The sequence below is a fragment of the Delphinus delphis genome, chromosome 12 (assembly GCF_949987515.2).
Source record: "Delphinus delphis chromosome 12, mDelDel1.2, whole genome shotgun sequence".
In the NCBI taxonomy this organism is placed as follows: domain Eukaryota; kingdom Metazoa; phylum Chordata; class Mammalia; order Artiodactyla; family Delphinidae; genus Delphinus; species Delphinus delphis.
The window spans coordinates 15,869,606-15,887,983 of record NC_082694.2 but is presented as its reverse complement, the minus strand read 5'-3'; the positions used below and the strand labels follow the sequence as shown (position 1 = coordinate 15,887,983).

The following is an 18,378-nucleotide window of genomic DNA, read 5'->3' as shown; positions in this document are numbered from 1 at the left end:
TTGTCTTAAGGATTAAGTGAGTTTGCATATGCGGAGACTTAGGGCAGTGCTGGACACAGTAACTTAACTGTCATTATTGTGGTTTTTGTGTGGCGTTTGCATTGCTTTTTTTCTATAGTACGAGCTTATTCAACTCATCTTTGGGTTCCAGTGTCTAATGTAGTAGATTGTATGCTCAATAAGTGTTTCTTTTAAATGAATGATGGGAGGGATGAGTTACAAGCGTGATATCCTGGTAGATGTTTAACAACTGGCTCTGGGGGTGGAGGGTGCCCTGATTTGTAGTGTTTGTCATTTTCCATGGTGTAAAAACTCCCACCATGACCGATTTCAAGCTACCAATGTGGCGACAGTGAACACTGGGTTTGGAAGAGATGCTGATAGTCCAGGGCCAGCTGGCTCTCCTGCACTGCTGGGAGGCGTCTGTGATAGACAGAAACCATAAGGCTGCGGCCATCCCTGGCCTCTCCCCCTACCACACATAGGAATTGGTAATTTGGCCTTTTTATTTATTTGTCTGTTTGTTTTTATTTTTGTCTGCGCTGGGTCTTAGTGCAGCATGCGGGATCTTTAGTTGCGGCATGTGGACTCTTAGTTGCGGCATTCATGCGGGATCTAGCTCCCCGACCAGCGATCAAACCCGGGCCCCCTGCATCGGGAGCGCGGAGTCTTACCCAGTGGACCACCAGGGAAGTCCCAATTTGGCCTTTTTAAAAAACACTCAATGAGAAGATCTTAAACATAGCCTAGTTCAAAAGTGGGATTTTTAGGGGGAATTTCCCTGGCAGTCCAGTGGTTAAGACTCTGCGCTTCCACTGCAGGGGGCACGGGTTCGATCCATGATCGGGGAACTAAGATCTCGCATGCTGCGTGGCTCGGCCAAAAAAAAAGAAAAAAAAAGTGAGATTTTTAATAAGCATGTGCAAACTTCATATTATACTACTTTGTGTTTTGTGTATGTTCAAAGCCCCCAGGTTGTGCTGTCCTCTCTGAAGGAAGCCCTGCTTGCAGGGAATTCAGCACATCTGGGGGACAGATAAATAACCTTTGACAGACCTTTCAGAGCCACTTAGAAAAGGGAAAGCAGAAAATAGAGGCCCTGGAGGACACTTAATGTTCAGTCTGCGCAGCAAAAAAGGTGGTAAAGGAGTAATTAGCAGGTTTCTAAATAGCAGCTGAGAGTTAGGGGCCAAATGTGGAAAGCATAGCCTGAGGCCACCGTCGGGGGAGGGGGAGCTCCACCAGCCCCTGTGCGGGAGTGAAACAGATGTTAGTACCAAGGTCCTACTTTGTATTTAGGAGGTTTGTATGGTTTGTTTGTTTTGGGGCTTGGGTCTAATTGAACAATTTAGGAGTAGAAAGAAAAATTAAGCAATTTCTCATGCTGTCTGAATAATGTGTTGGAATCACCAAGAAGAGGTTAGTGTCACAAGTGGGTAGGTCATGGCCCCGCTTAATGACCCATATCTGGATAGGATTATTGTCTAGAGTGATGACCAGCTTTCATTCTCATCACACACAAAGAGAAGGCTTAGGGGGAAGAAATAAAAAGCCCCGGCCTTTTATTGTGCACAGCATATAGTGTAAACAGTGGGTGCTTAATACTTGTTTGTTTCAATAAAGGCTTTTTCTAGAAGCTGTGCCCAGCGAGGGGTGGGACCTGCCTGAGGTCACACTGCTAATGGGGCAGAGTTGACCAAACCCAAGTCTCTGGCCTCCGCCTGATGCCCTTTACTTCTCTCAGCACCTGGTAAGGGACCCGCTGGACATAAGAGGCACTGGGGGAGAGGACTGGACAACAGCTTCATGTTAGATGCCCCCTCTTCTTCTCTAGGATCACTCTGGCAAGTCTCTGCTTCTTGATTGTTCCCTGTGACTGACATCTATGTCTGCTTGCCCCTGAAACTCGCGGACAGTTTCCCATTCTAGTTCAGATTGCAGTTAAGAGACATTCTAGGGGCTTCCCTGGTGGCGCAGTGGTTGAGAGTCCGCCTGCCGATGCAGGGGACGTGGGTTCGTGCCCCGGTCCGGGAAGATCCCACATGCCGCAGAGCGGCTGGGCCTGTGAGCCGTGGCCGCTGAGCCTGCGCGTCCGGAGCCTGTGCTCCACAACGGGAGAGGCCACAACAGTGAGAGGCCCGCGTACTGCAAAGAAAAAAAAAAGAGACATTCTAGATGCTTCCCTGCTGGACATGCTGTGTCTCTGGGGTGTGTGTGTGTGTGGTGGGGAGACGGGAGTGACAAGAGGGTGGGAAGGAGGTAGTGTGACAGAAAGGACTAAAAGAGTGACTGATCACCCAAGGAAACGGGGAGCCCTGGGTTGGTCTCCCCTCCAGCCCTCCCCCCAACAGGTTTCACCTGCACCTCTGGTTTCCAGTGGTTCTAAGCTGAGAAACACTTGCTCTCTTCTCTTGAAGCCATAGCCGTGGGCCTGAATTGGCCGCCATAGGGACTGCGCCCTGCACAGTTGCAGGACTTCTAGAGAATTCACAGACCTGGTTACAGGCAGTTACATCCTTGTCATAACATGCAGACAGCTCTCCAGGCAGGCTGCACAAAATGGGTGTGCACTCTGTCTTCTTGCTCTTATACCAGCTCCAAGCCTCAGTGGAACCCCTTGGCATGACTCCTCTAAAAGAGGTCCCTGCCCAGCACTGCTCTTCCCTGCGGGTCTGGGGAGTCCCTGGCTCCAGGGAGGGAATGGCCGAGCAAACCATGAGCGTATGTGTGTAATGAAGCAACTGTCTGCTCCAGCCCGTTTCTGAGGAAGAGCTCCAGAAGTGTCTGCACACAAACAGTGTCATCTGAATAACCCGTGGTTCTGAAGCAGCCTGCACCGCAAGCTCCCCCAGGACCCTGGGCCTCTGCCTCCCCAGCCCTGCCTGGGGAGCCCTACCCCACCCCTACTCCGCCGCTAGTATCCAGCTCCACGGGCGGGCTTTCCTCGGAGCTAGTCCTGTCCCTCTTGGGGCCCAAAAGGGCAAGCTGAAACTTCTCGAGCTCAATAGATGACAGCTCAAACAAACGACAGTACTTACTGATTTTAAAAACCTCAGGAAACCGAAAAACTGCATCTTCGTTGCCTACTCCAGGAAATTAAGCCTGGGGAAAACAGCACAGCAGTTTCTCAGAAAGCCTAAAATTAGACCAACACCACCCCAAAAGAGATGGTCCTGTCCAACCAAAGTGTGTCACAACCTGGGAGAAGGTGGCCCCTGACCTTATGACAAAACAAGGTGTAATATAGGGAGAGCAAGGAGACTGTTGAACGATGCATTCTGAGCCTTTGTTACATTGAATATAAACTTTAGGGATCCGTGCTTTTTTTTTTTTTTTTTTTTTGGCCCTGCCGTGCGGCATGTGGGATCTTAGTTCCCCGACCAGGAATTGAACCCGTGCCCCCTGCAGTGGAAGTGGGGAGTCTTAACCACTGGACTGCCAGGGAAGTCCCTAGGGATTCATGCTTCTGAAAAAGAATCAGGGGCCTCTGAAACTACAGAGGTTTAGGATCCACTCATTGTGTGGCTGACATAATTACTATCTGATTTTTTAAAAACAGTGTTGGTCATTTTCATGAAGCATTTGGCACCAGGGCAGAAGTGCAATTCCTATTTCACCGTTGTTCCTAAGGACAGAAACAGCAGCTGCTTACGGTGGGAGGGAGGTCTGGTTTGTGCTGCCACTGGACCCACCTGGTCATGGGGTCCGTGCTTTGTCCTGTGTTGGCTGGTTCATGCTGGAAAATCAGTGCAACAAATAACCACCAGCCTCCTACTGACTGCAGGCATTGGGTTGAGCATCGCGGGAGGTTTAAAGATGAGTAAGACCGTGACCTTGGACTTCCTATCTGCCCATCTATCAGGACAACAAGACTAGTAGCTGAACTGACCTCAAGGCAGAGAAAGGTCAGTGTCTCAAGAGAATGATATGCTTTGGAGCCTCAGAGAAGGAGAGGTGCAAGACCAACCTGCCCACCTTCAAAAAAAATCCCATTTCTTATTATCATTATAGGAGCCAGACCCTATGCTTGCTAAACTTGAACTCTGTTACACCTCAACACAACCTTATGAACTGAATTATACTAATACCTTTTTAACAAGTGGGAACTGAGGCTCAGAAAGGGTAACTTTAGACCAAGGTAATACAATTCATAAGGGGTGCAGTCAGGATGTAATCCTAGCGCAGCCAGACCCTGCGATGGTCTATGACCTTGCAGGGGGGGCAGGGAATGGCAGCAGGATCCCTGGGGCCTTTAGAACAGCCTCTTGCTGTTCAGAGCCCGCCAGAGGGCTCATCGCCTGCAGCCAGGTGGAAGGGCAGAAAGCCCTGCGGAGCACCGGGCAGGCCAGATGAGCGCTTTATTTGAGGTCGCTCTTACATCATCTCGTTTGTGATAATCATTTGTAGACTTGTTACCACTGCAAACCGTAAGCAGCAATGACCATGAAGTGATTCCCCTAGCAGTACACAGGGGCCCCGGCAGCACTGCCTGGAAACATGGTTGATTCGGTCTCAGGGTGGATGTCGGTGTGGATTAGGCAGGCTTCTGAATTAAAAAACCTTTCTAACGGAGCACAGGTTTATTGCATGTGAACGTCGCCGGGAACTTGGGCCAGGCTGGCAAAGGGCTCATGGAGCGAGGGTCTGCATGCGTCTGTTGCAAGTCAGTGGTGCCCCCGCCTGCATCTGGGGAGCTCGAAAGTTGTTTCACAGCCTTTTAAATATCCCCCGTTGCAGTCTTGTTTGCAATTAATTTGTACTATCTGTAAAGAAAGGGTTTGCCCAGTAAAGGTAAACTCTGGCACCCTGACCCACCCTAATGAGTTTTGCCTGTGTAAACCCTGGCTGTTGCTTTTTTTTTTTTTTTTTTGCGGTACGCGGGCCTCTCACTGTTGTGGCCTCTCCCGTTGCGGAGCACAGGCTCTGGACGCACAGGCTCAGCGGCCATGGCTCACGGGCCCAGCCGCTCTGCGGCATGTGGGATCCTCCCGGACTGGGACATGAACCCATGTCCCCTGCATCGGCAGGCGGACTCTCAACCACTGCGCGACCAGGGAAGCCCGTGGCTGTTGCTTTTTAACGGTCCTTAAATTTCTCGTATGTGCACTGCCCCAGGGTTTCTGTTTCCGTTGGGGCTGTATTCGCACCCCAACCCCCAAAAGTCTCACCAATCTGCACGCTGCCCTCACCCACCCCCTGTCTGGTATTAGTACTATGAACGGGATGAAGGTCAGAAAAATGGTCTCGTTGGCCTAGACCAGGAGCCACGGGCATGTGAGGAAAACAGGAGCGGAAACCCAATGGTTTTTCTCAAGAGGGCCAGGAACTTCCAGGTCAAGAGAAGAGAGACTTTAGATTGTCGTGGGGTCATCTCCATGTAGGGAAGGACTCCAGCAGCGCTGTGCACAGCTGGGACAACTGCTCTGGGTGTGGTGGCAGTCTTAGTGCCTCGGACCCAAAGCGTGGTCCTCAGACAAGCATCCCTCAGGAGCTCGTTAGAAACGGAGCATCTCAGGCCCCACCCCAGACCTGTTGCCCCAGAATCTGCATTTAATGAGATCCCAGGCTAATTCCTGTGAACAGAGGCACTGCTTCAGGGCAGGGTTGCATTAGAATCGCCTGGAGTAGAATTTTTGAATACTAAGGACAGGCCTTTATCTTGCAGCCGGAGCTGAGAAGCCACTAGCCTGGAACATTTAAGAACCATTTCTACACCTAATACTCTGCTTCTCTCCCCTCTCCCTCCCCTCCCCTCCTGCCTCTTTTCCAAGTTCACGCAGGTGTGCGTACCTGCACACGAGAGTAAGAAGATGGCATCGACGTGGCGTAATGTCTGCTGGTTGCCTCTGTTGGGGCTTAGTGAGAGAACAGGCAACCTTCCCTGAGAGCCTTGGGTCAGGGGTCAGAGTCTCCAGCTTCCTGCTGCTGTATCCCCTGAGAATCCAATTTTGCCAGGAGAGAGGAGAAAAGCTAAACTTGGTGGGCTGGGTAACCAGGCCTGCCCGAGGGCTCCCCATCCCAGCGCTTTGGTTCCTGGTCCCTGCAGGACTCTCCTGGGAGCTGGGGGTTCCTTACAGGCCTGAACTCAGTCATCACAAGGCCAGCACATTCAGATCAGACTGAGTGGGGGTAGCTCCCCGTTAGGACCTTGTTATGGGAGCACAGCCAGCCCTCAGGAGCCCCACCCCATGTGGGCAGTGGTTACTGTGCAGTGATTGACTGGGCCTGGGGCCCCCGGAGCCTTTGTCTGAGCCCTTGTCTGAGCCCCTTGCATCCCTCCCCGGAGGCCATTGTCTGGGTTGGAGGGTGTTAATCCACAGCCCCTGAGAAGCTGCCTGGCAAATGGAAGGTTAATGTGCAAACAGCAGGGAGCGTTGTCAGTGTGTGTGAAGCTGGACACCAAGTGGAAGGGAAATAGTTAAACCTCCTATTCACGGTCCCAGAGAGGAGGGAGGGGTAGCCTCGGGAGCAGGCCTGGGCCTTGTGCTAATCTGGCTGGAATGTAACCAGTTCGGGCAGTTTCTGGCTTAGACGTGCCTCCACCTCTCAGGGGCTGGCGTCCCCCCCAGTCCCCTCTACCTTGTGTAGGCCCAGCAGCCCAGGCCCCCGGGGGCCGCTCTTTGTTCGCAGCAGCCAAGCTTCAGAGGGGTCCTGGTTAGACTGCTTTAAGACAGGAGGATGGGGAGAGGTCCCTGCAGCCCTCGCCACCCCCCGACACCGCAGGAAGGAGCTAGGGGAGGCAGCTGTGCTCTCCTCAGTGGGGGAATCACAGGCTCTCTGTTGCAGGAATTGCATGGGGGGTGGGGTGGGCAGAAGAGAATGTTGTAGGAGAAAGACCCCAAACCTGTTTGGCCAGGCTGCTTTGCTGCCTGAAGGCCTGGGAATGCTGAGAGGGAAGCCCCTGCTTCCGGACACACTGAATTATAACAGTGGGGCCTTGTGTGTGGAGGGGAATGCTGTGAGGCGGTGGCCAGAGGGGGGTCAGCTTACAAGGAGAATGTGTTCGTGTGCTCACTTCTGCAATTTACAATCAATTTTTTTTTTTTAATTGTGGACTTGGGCAAATCACCTAACCTCCCCCACCCCCAATTTCCTCATCTTTATTTATTTATTTATTTTCCAGATTTTTTTCTCTTTTTTGATGTGGACCATTTTTAAAGTCTTTCTTGAGTTTGTTACAATATTGCTTCCGGTTTGTTTGTTTTTTTTAAACATTTATTTATTTATGGCTGCGTTGGGTCTTCGTTGCTGCATGCGGGCTTTCTCTAGTTGTGGTGAGGGGAGGCTACTCCTTGTTGCGGCGGTGGGCTGCTCATTGCAGTGGCTTCTCTTGTTGCGGAGCATGGGCTCTAGGCGCGTGGGCTTCAGTAGTTGTGGCACGTGGGCTCAGTAGCTGTGGCTTGTGGGTTCTAGAGCGCAGGCTCAGTAGTCGTGGCGCACGGGCTTAGTTGCTCCGCGGCATGTGGGATCTTCCCAGACCAGGGCTTGAACCCGTGTCCCCTGCATTGGCAGGTGGATTCTTAACCACTGCGCCACCAGGGAAGCCCCTACAATCAACTTTTAAAACATTCTCTATCTTGGTCTGGGTGATGCTTACATAATATTGTACATATTAAAACTACATCAAGCTACATACAGGTTTCAGGCACTTCCCTATATAAAATGTATACCTCCGTTTAAAAAGCTTTTATTTTTGAAAAAAGAAAGAAAGAAAGAAATCCTCCTTCGCAACCTGCAAGGCTTTGCCTGGCTGGCACAGCTGCAGGGAAGCGGGGGACAAGGGTTCTGGGCCCAGCGCGTGGGCATCCAAGCACCCGGAGTACTGTGGATGTCTGAGCTCCCACACCGACATTTGCAGACAGAATGAAGTTTGCAGAGCAGCCAGACTCTGGGGCTTCCCCACCGCAGCCCGCCACTTTGCTCTCAGGATTTGGAGAACACATCAAAGCAGCAATTTTAGGAAGAACTCCCAGGGGCCTGCTTGGACTAAGTCACCTTCCCAGCTCACAGAGGGCCACGGAGATGGCTCTGGACAGGACATGCGTACCGGGCAGCCCTGGCCACCTGCTGGCCCCAGGTGGCTTCCCCCACCCCTGGGGAGCCTGTGCCCAGTGCACAGAGGGGATGATGGTCCACCAGGCAGAACCCTAGATTCTTTTTCTGCGCTGCCCACCAGCAGATCCACACTGGGAGGATTCCCCCGTAATGAATTTCATGGTTCCTTCTGTCTCTGGTTCCATGATTCAGGATCGGGAAATGGTTTTCCTCTGTATTTTTAGGCCACGAGACTCAGTCTCACATTCGAATCTTGGCTCCTCCACCCCTAGCTGTGTGGCCTTGGTGAAATTACAATCTCTCTAATCTCAGCCTCCTCATATGTGAAAAGGGAATAAAAACAATACTGAACTCGTAGGCTTGTGAGAGGATTAGGTGAAAACCAATGTTGTTGTATTCATTATCTGGGATAAAGGTTAGCCTCTAACATCATCGTAACCAAAACCACAGGACACTGTGCCTCCGCGTCTCGCAAATCGAATTCTTCCCTATATTCAGTGTCCCCCTTAGGCTGAGCAGGAGAGGCCCCTGCCTTGGGCCCCCCACTTTAGGGGGCCCGCTCTGCCGCTAGCGTCCCTTGTCTTCCCCACAGTGTGGAGCACCCGTGGGCCCAGGAGCTAGGGGGTGTTCTGAGTCCAGGGCCTGCTCCAGTCTCTTCCTTAGGTCCCTCCTCCTGGGTGTGCCCTGAGTATGGTGTGCACACCCCTACACTGGGGGGGGCCAGGGGACTGCTTGCTTGCCTGGGACTGAGGTGTCTGGGTGTTCCCCTGTGTGGTCCTGAAACCTTATGGTACAGGATGGAACTGGGGGTAGAAGAGAAAGGAGGGGCCCTGGGTCAGGCTCTTCCACCACCACATTCTGGTCCGGGACTCAGAAGTCTAGGAATTCTAAATTTGAACCTATAGCCTTTTCGTCACAGTTAGGAAGGCATATTTGTCGAGGCAGGAGGATAGGATATATTTAACAGTTTGTTAGCTTGAGTTTTAAGTTTTACATATGTCAGCACGTGGGCTTTCCTCTACCCTCTTGTCACAGGCCCTGCAGGTCTTAGGGGTGGGTCTGCCTGGGTGCCCCCTTTTCCCTAGTCACAGCCACTGACCTCTGAGGCCCCCTCCATAGTTGTCTTTAAGAAAATGTTGTCCCAGATCCTTTCCATTCAGAACCTTTGCATATTTATTAATACAGTAGTTCTGGAATAGAGCCCCCCCCCCCAGCGTAGATTGTCCAAGTGGCAACCCAGACCCTCCATTCTTCAAAGTCTAGGTCAAATCCCACCTCTTTGCCTGCACCACCCCCTCACATCTATCACTCAGGGCAAGAGGCCTGTCTTCCCTATTGGGCCGAGGCCATCCCAAGCCCCAGTCTCTCTGTCCCCACATCACCGCACAGAGCGCTTGAGCCCGGTAGGTGCGCAGCAAGTATTTGTGGAATGAGAGGTGAGCTCGCTGCAGACTAATTAGTGTTCTGTGGACCTGTGTTGATTTTCTCAAACTGCTGTGTCAGTCAGGTCCTCCCACCCCATGTAAACATATTCAGACCCTAAAGAAAATCAGGCAGCCAACCTTTAAGAAACCCAGTCAACCCAACCCTCGTTTTTATTATCTTTGGGGTGGGTTTGCTTGGGAATTTGTATCTGTAGAAAATCTTAGCGTTCGCTGCTGTAAGGCAAATTTTTTGCATTCATTTATTCTGTCAGTGGTTTGGCTCTATAAAGCAGAGGGCCCGCCTGAGGGAGAATTGTGAAAGAATCCGAGTTTGTCTTTGGTGGTAGGAATTAAACAGCTTCTCCAGGCCTTGCCCTCAAACTTCAGCCCAGTTTACTATTGAAAATCGTGTCTCAAGGGGTAAGGAGAGCCGTGGGATAATGGAGCCTGAACATTTTTGAGATATAGCCATTTCGTTGTCTTTCTTCCCGCGGAGAATAGTCTTTTGGGAAAAACTTGGATGGAGACCTTTAGAACCACACAATTTTTTAAGTTGAATTCAAGCCTCAAGTCATGGCTTGATTCATTTTTTTCCTGAACAATGGACAATAAATGCTGGTGGAGAGCTGTGAAATGCCGGGAAAAGAAGGGAGGGCAGGTTGGCTGGGCGTTCCTGGGCATGGGCCAGGTCACCAGACATTGTGCACGTGTGAGGGAGGGGCTTCAGAGAGGGATGGGGCACCCCCAGCAGACCTCCCGGGGCCTGCCCCACACTACAGGCTTAGCTGGCTTCTCCATTTCCTGGACTGAAGCACCTGAAACTAAGACATCCCCAGGAATCCCCTGGCGGTCCGGTGGTTAGGACTCCGCTCTCTCACCGCCGAGGACCTAGATTCGACCCCAGGTCGGGGAACTCAGATCCCACATGCCGTGCAGCCAAAAAAAAAAAAAAGAAACGTCCCTGGGGACAAGCCTTGCAAACTCACCCTTATTTACCAAGGCAAACACTGCTCTGTCCACAGTGTTACAGTGACATCAACAAGAAGAAACGATGCTGGTGGCTAATGGCTACTGAGTGCTTACAAGGCACTAGCACTTGACGTGCATTCCCTCATTTAATCCTCAGTACAGCCGTGTGCAGTAGGCGGTGTTACCACCCTTGTGTTACAGGTAGGGAGGCCAGAATTTAAACTGAAGAAGAGATAATCCATGTTTCTGATTCATCATTTAAAGAAACGTCGTATGTGACGGGCCTGGCCATTTGTCAACACCTGTTGAAAGGTGTTTCAGTGGTCACTTGACAAAGATGTGTTGAATATCACGCTGTGACCTGTACCATAGTTAGAGGTACGTCTAAGGGGTGAAACCCCAAAGTAGCCGTCCTCAACTGTAGGATGTAGAAGTAGTTCTGTTGGGATTTGGGGCTTTCATTACAATTACTAAGCATTTGCTCACCCTCGATCATCGTAGCTTCTCGTGACAAGCCCTATATACGTCTTCTGAGTTTCTTCTTGCCCATAACCTTTCTGCCATTTCTAATTAGTATCTTCGTGGTTTACAGTACTGTGTAGTGGACCGTGTACTCAAGAGCATTGTTATAGTTCTTGACTACTTAAGGGATTATTGCTGGTGTGTGTGTATTTGTGTGTGTGTGTGTATTCCAAAGCTGTAACATTTACTTTTAATAATATTAGGAGAATTATTTAATCCCACCATAAAAGTTAACTAGAATACCCGAAGGCCCACAAGCCTGTACGTGAAGGCGTTTGCTTTCTACTGAGATGCAGGCCACACCTCTGGATTCCCACTCCCGTGGCCACTGTCTATGCAGCATTAAAGGGAAGGACATTTTCAGTGGGTTTGGGATTATGAAGCACGTGAGCTCGGGCCCACGGACACCTCCCTGACCGCGTGGAGAGGATGTTGTGAAGTGGGCGCCGTCTCTGATTCCACCAGCACCCACGTGTCTTGACAGAGTTTGTGAGGACAGGAAGCTATGCATTAGCTGTGACCAAAAGCCAACCTAAGCGATCAGGGCAAGTAGAAGTAGGTGTTGTCGTAGCTACAAAGGATATGCTGTGAGCCCGGGGCCTCCTCTCGGGAGGAAATCTGTCGGTGCCCTGGAGCCTCTGACAATCCAAGTGAAGGAAGGGAGAAAGTGGTCTGCAGGCCTCAGGGATGTGACTCGGAAGAAACTGTGCCTCAAGTGCACGGTACAGGTGTGCGCAGTACAGGTACAGGTGTGCGCAGTACAGGTGTGGGCCGTTCAGGCAGTCTCATCAAGGACTTGTTAGAGATCCAGGTTTGAAGACTCCCGGAGAGAGTACTGCCCAAAGAGAATGAGAATAAACTGCAGAAGAACGAGCCATTATACACATGGGGGTACCCGGCAACCTTAGGGTCTCTTGGGAACCCCAGAAGCAATTCGAGAGCAAGGGTAAGGGTTGTGGTCCCTGGAGCTGATGCCTCATACTGCCTTCTAGCAGGTTCCCTTGGGATTATGACTCAGGGACCGAGGGAGTATTACTCCTGAGGGTGGGGAACTGGAGAATAATGCTGGGTATTCGTTACTGCTGTGGCTTCAAATATACCCTGTCCTCACCCCAAACTTGGAATTCCAGAAATAACAGGAGGCCACTAGCAAGCCTGTCTGCCCTGGAACAAGGGTCTCAGTTGCTCTGTCTCATGTACCTTGTGATGGCTACACATCCTCTGGATGCAACTGGGGGGGGGGCTGAGGTCCCTCAGGAGCGCCTTGGTCCAGCCCCTGGCAAAGCATGGCAGGTTTTTGCCCAAAGCACGGGGCATGACAGTGAAGCACTCGGAGAACAGAGTAAGGCGGGGTGGCTAGAGCATGGGTGGACGTTGTTGCTGGAGGTTGGGGGCAGGTGTCTGGCAGTGGGAAGGGTGGGCTAGGGTCTTGATGCCCATGGAGCAGGCAGGTTTTATTCTGCAAGCAACACAGAGCCACCAGAGCTCTCGGCAAGGCGGTGAGGCAATCAGTAGCATGACGGATGGGCTGGCCCGAGGAAGGGCCACAGGCAGGAGGTCAGTTGGCAGTCTTTGCAGAGGTCCAGGGCAGTGAGGAGGAGAACAGAGCAAAGGGAATGATTTGAGAGACCGTCCAGAGTTAGAAGGACAGGACTTGGTCCTCTGTCAGATGTAAGCCTGAGGGAAGGAGCAAAGACTGTCCCCAGGTTTGTGAAGTAGTCAGTGACCTTGCGTCCTGGTTCATATCTGTTGTCTGATGTGTTAGGGTTCTCCAGAGAAACAGAACCAAGAGAGTGTGAGTGTGTGTGTGTGTGTGTGTGTGTGTGTGTGTCTACACAAGTATAGAGGCTGGCGAGTCCCAAGAACTGCAGGGTGAATCAACAGACTGGAGACCCAGGAGAGTCGATGGTTTAATTCCAGTCTGAGACCAAAGACCTGAGAACCATGAGTGCCAATGATGTAGTTTCCATCTGAAGGCTGACAGGCTCAAGGACCAGGAAGAGCTGATGTTTCTGTCTGAGTCCAAAGGCAGAAAAAAAGCTGATGTCCCAGTTCAAAGGTCATCAGGCAGGAAGCATTCTCTCGTTCAGGAGGAGGTCAGCCTGTTTGTGCTACTCAAGCCTTTAACTGGTTGGACGGGGGCCCACCTACCTTACAGAGGGTGATCTGCTTCACTCAATCTACCGATTCAAATGTAATCATCTCATCCCCAAAACACCCTCACAGAAACGCACAGAATAATGCTGACCGAACATCTGGGCACTCCGTGGTCCGGTCAAGTTGACCTCTAAACTAACCATCACACCTGGTGTAATTGTTAAAATGTTCCCCTTTGCTTTAAAAAGAGCTCTGGTGTGCAGGACGTTAGGAAACTGCATCAGGGCTGAGTTTCGCTGAGTCTGTGCGGGATCGAGCTGCCTGTGTCAAGATGCAGAGGAGGCTGCTGGGAATGAGAAGTGAGGTTGGGGCAGCCACAGGTCGTGCCCACTACTGGGTCCTGACCAGCCTGCAGGTGGACGGGCTTACGCAGGGAGGAGGATTGAGAACACAGCCTTCGAGGGGTAGACCCGACACTAAGGGCAAGTGGAGAACCAGCCGAAAGGGGGGGCCCAGAAGCTGAGGGCCTTCTTGGGGAGGAGAGCTGGAAGGTGACATTGAATTTGTAGTTAGAGGGTCAGCAGTAACCTTCCAGGAACAGTGTCAGTGACATGGAAGCCAGATGGCAGTGGGATGAGGCACTGGGAGTGGAAGGGACAACGTTGGGTGTTTTGGGGTTTTATGAAAAGACTATTATATATATACAATTTTTTCGTTTTTGGCCATGTCCCACGGCTTGTGGAATCTTAGTTCCCCAACCAGGGATTGAACCTGGGCCCACGGCAGTGAAAGCACCTAGTCCTAACCACTGGACCGCCAGGGAATTCCCCCAAAGACTATAAAATAAGGGAGAGATGGCAGCAGCACAGGGGCCCACCCAGTCGTGGGACGCTGGCCAACTGCTCTGATTTTCCTTCTTTGGGGAGAAAAATGGAAATTGAGAAGGAAGAAATTAATGACCCATTCAAACCATGACTTTGAGTTTAATGCAGCATTGTATTTGAGTATCCCTGGCCTCAAGGAATTAATAAGTAGTGTGGACATCTACGAACGTAACATAGAAAATAAAGGTGGATCAAATAGAGAATTTGGCCAGCGACTTACCAAAAGCGTTCAGATGAGCCACACTTAGCCAGTCTGGCTCTGTGTGCATCACGGATCCCGGGACATGGAGATGGAATCGTCACTCATTTCAAGGATCGCCTTTCAGAGTCAGTGGATGGGAACCAGGGCCTCAGGAAGGAAGTGGCAGAAATGTGGAATCTTGGGGTCATCGGATGCGGGCCCCGAACAAGGCCTGATCACCTCCCAGCCCCACTCCCCAAACAGCTGCCTGTGAAAGTTCAGTTCCGTAAGCAGCCTCATGCCCAGGCTATGCGTAGAGTAGGTGTGCTCCTGGGTCACTTGGGAAATGACATGAGATTCAAGAAATATTTTTAGGACTTCCGTGCTCTGAAATGTATCCCCCTTCCCCAACCTAACTAGCCTAGCCCAGATGCCTGAAATTCCATAAAGACCAAGCCCTGGATTTGGTTGGAGAGGTCGGGGAATGCGCTGCGGCCCCTCTCCCAACCCAGAAATAAGACCTGTCTTGTGTTGACGCCAGTAGGAATGTTAAAGGGATACTGGCTGTGATGGTGAATTTGCCGAGTGACATCAGCAGGAATCACGGTGCAGGCATTTCCTGTCTCACCTCCTGATGGTTAATTTGTGAGACTCTGCAAAGGATGCTTTCAGGTTGTGGATTCTCCATATTTCCCAGACGCTTCCACTTTGAACTTTATCCATATAATGGTTTCTCTGTAATAAAGATAGTGTTCTGAGTAAGCATTTAGGCAGGGGCGGGACATGGGACCTGGCATACAATAAGAAACACTTAAAAATGTTTAAAGGGTAAGTGGGTGAATGCTTGCTCCGGGGGATAAGGAGAGTGTCAAAGGGACAGGATCAGATCCACGGAGGTCATCTTTGAACGAGAAGCCCAGTGGGTAGAAACTGCGGAAAGTTCTTAGGGGGAAGGGGTTCTTAGCAGCTGAAGAAAGCTCTTGAGTGTACTTTAGCATCACCCGGGGAGCTTTAAAAAAGAAATAAGGATACTCTAGTCCTACCCTAGAACGTGATAGGGAGGGGAGACAGGAATCAGTGTTTTCAAGCTCCTCCAGGCAGGTCCCAGGGAGGTCTGAGCTCCTGTAGGCTGGGTTATCTCCACAGCCCTTCCCCTCTCGTCGAAATGGTACCCAAACTTGCCCCCTTTGGGGCACCCATCAGTGTTCAGTTAGGAAAGGAAAACAGCTGGAGGAAGCCTGTCAAAGGGCACTGCCTGTGGAGTGGGGCTGAGTGCAGCTGGTGGTCACTGCTGGCCCAGCGCATCTTGCCCAGAGACAAGTAGAGATTCTTGAGGGGCTGATATCACCCCTTTTCAGGCCCTAGTGGTGACGGTGGGGGGGAGTTGTCAAGGGCAGGACACCACTTGAGGAAAAATAGCCCTTAGAAATTCAGAAATGAGAGACTAGAGATTTGAATATAGACTTTACTGATTCCCCCTCCCCATCAGTTTTATCTGTCTTTAAAACTTCTAATTAAAAAGCAATTCCCGGGCTTCCCTGGTGGCGCAGTGGCTGAGAGTCCACTTGCCGATGCAGGGGACACGGGTTCGTGCCCCGGTCCGGGAAGATCCCACATGCCGCGGAGCGGCTGGGCCCGTGAGCCATGGCCGCTGAGCCTGCGTGTCCGGAGCCTGTGCTCCGCAACGGGAGAGGCCACGACAGTGAGAGGCCCGCGTACCGCAAAAAAAAAAAAAAAAAAAAAAAAAAAAAAAAAAAGCGATTCCCAGTGCCTATATTTGTTTTTATACTTTAAAAGCAATATATGTGTAGCCAAAAGAAGAAAATTAAAACACCCATAATCTTGTCATCCAGAGATGAGTTCAGCTCACCTCCTGATGTGTACCCTTCCAGACCTCTCTTCAAAACATATATGAAGACTTTTTTTCAAAAGTGGGGTGCTATACATGTTTGGTATCCTGCTTTTTCATTTTAACAGTATACACACTTTTCCACGTCTGTAAATATTCACCTACTTCATAAGTTAGGATATCATATTTGTAGCATAAGTTACTGAATATCTTTCAGCTATTATATAAACAGCTCTTCAGTGAGCATTGTTGAGCTATATTTTGCTCACATCCTTAATTATTTCCTTAGGATATATTCCTAGGGGTGGTAAGCCTTTGGAAGACTTGATACATACCTGCAAATTGCACAAGAAAGCTTTACTAATTTACTTTCCCACCAACAGGGCATGAAAAAGTGCCCACGGTAACTAAAGAGGGGGAAAGCCTTAGCCAATATGACAGACTGAAAGTATTTAACTCATTACTGAGTTCATAACTTATTTACCTCAAATTCTGCATACAAATGGAAGTGGAGCCCAGAGATTTCCCTTAACTGTTTGGGTAAGTACCTAGACCAAAGGATCTTGACTGCCTCTGGGATTTTGAGGCCTTTCCCTGATGTGGTTTTCAGTACACATGGCATCTATCCTGATCCAAAGTCTTTGTTCAGGCTAGTCCTTGGCCTGGCCTGCTCCCAATGTGTGCGTGGGAACCACCAGGGGGCAGTGTGGAGCTATGGCCACACTCAAAAAGTCGTCTGGATTCTCCAAAACAAAATCTTGAATAATACAGTCATTCCTTTGTTGTGTGTTATATGACTTCTGCTGATTGGCATTCATAATATTGCTTTGCTTAGAGTAATATTTCATCCCCTTCCAATTATTTTTATATTTTCCCCTGTAAGTTATATGTTGGTTGAAAAAAATAACCCGATCATACTAGCTCTTCTGCAACTGGGCGCCAGGATGCCTAGGTTGTTCTAATCCCAGCTCTGCCAGTGGCCTGAGTGCCCTTATCTGAGAAATGCCAGGATGGACTGGAGGAGTGGTGTGGTTTATTTCTCTTCCAACACTAGTATAATGAAAGGGTTAAGAGTGTGGCCTCTGGGATGAACAGGGCTTGGGCAAGTTACTTAACCTCTCTGTTCTATTCCTCTGTTAAATGGGGACAATAATAGCATCAATTTATAAGGCTACGGGACTTCCCTGGCAGTCTAGCAGTTAAGACTCCGTGCTTCCATTGCATGGGGCATGGGTTCAATCCCTGGTCAGGGAACTAAGATCCCGCATGCCACATGGCGCAGCAAAAAAAAAAAAAAACATTTATAAGGCTATGAGGATTAAATGAAATAACGCATGGAAATACAATAGTTTGGTACAGTGCTTGGTACAAGGTAACTGATCAGTAAATGTTATTTTTTTATTATTAAATTTGTTTATTTTTGGCTGCCTTGGGTCTTCGTTGCTACGAGCGGGCTTTCTCTTGTTGCGGCGAGCATGAGCTACTCTTCATTGCAGTGCGCGGGCTTATTGCAGTGGCTTCTCTTGTTGCAGAGCATGGGCTCTAGGCACGTGGGCTCAGTAGTTGTGGCTCGTGGGCTCTAGAGTGCAGGCTCAGTAGTTGTGGTGCACGGGCTTAGCTGCTCCGCGGCATGTGGGATCTTCCCGGGCCAGGGCTCGAACCCCTGTCCCCTGCATCGGCAGGCGGATTTTTAACCACTGCGCCACCAGGGAAGTCCCAGTAAATGTTATCTTTAAAGACGTCTGTTTACTCTTCTATGCAGACGGTTTGCTATCCTTGGCTTCTGCGCCTGCGCCTTTTTTTACCTGCTTACCTAAATGGTAATACCAGACAGAATATGAATTCCAGAAATGCTGTGTTCCACAGTAGTGCTGAGCATCACAAGCCTGGTGTCATCATCCCCCCACACCAGCTCTACAGAAGAGATACCAGGTTATTTTTTGTGATCAATATATAAACTATAGGGCTTCCCTGGTGGCGCAGTGGTTGGGGGTCCGCCTGCCAATGCGGAGGACGCGGGTTCGCACCCCCGTCCGGGAAGATCCCACATGCCGCGGAGCGGCCGGGCCCGTGAGCCATGGCCGCTGAGCCTGCGCGTCCGGAGCCTGTGCTCTGCAGCGGGAGGGGCCACAGCAGTGAGAGGCCCGCGTACCGCAAAAAAAAAAAAAAAAAATATATATATATATATATATAAACTATATGGTGAAATGTTAAAATAGTTGGAAGCAGATATGATATCAGTGAATTTTTTTTAATTGATCAGTCTTATTGTATTAAGTAAATGGAGTCTTTATCGCCTGGTAGACCACCCACTACCAGTAGATGGTCCCACTGGCTCTATCCACTGCCTGCCCAGAAGGCTGTGGTTATCACTGCTCTTGCCCTAGGCCAGCAAGG

General features: G+C 50.4%; 1 protein-coding gene across 2 annotated transcripts in view; it reads left to right on the top strand.

The window, feature by feature from the left end:
- TCF7L1 (transcription factor 7 like 1) overlaps nucleotides 1-18,378 on the top strand; it is a 159,887-nt gene that overhangs the window by 101,117 nt on the left and 40,392 nt on the right. The window lies entirely within an intron of this gene.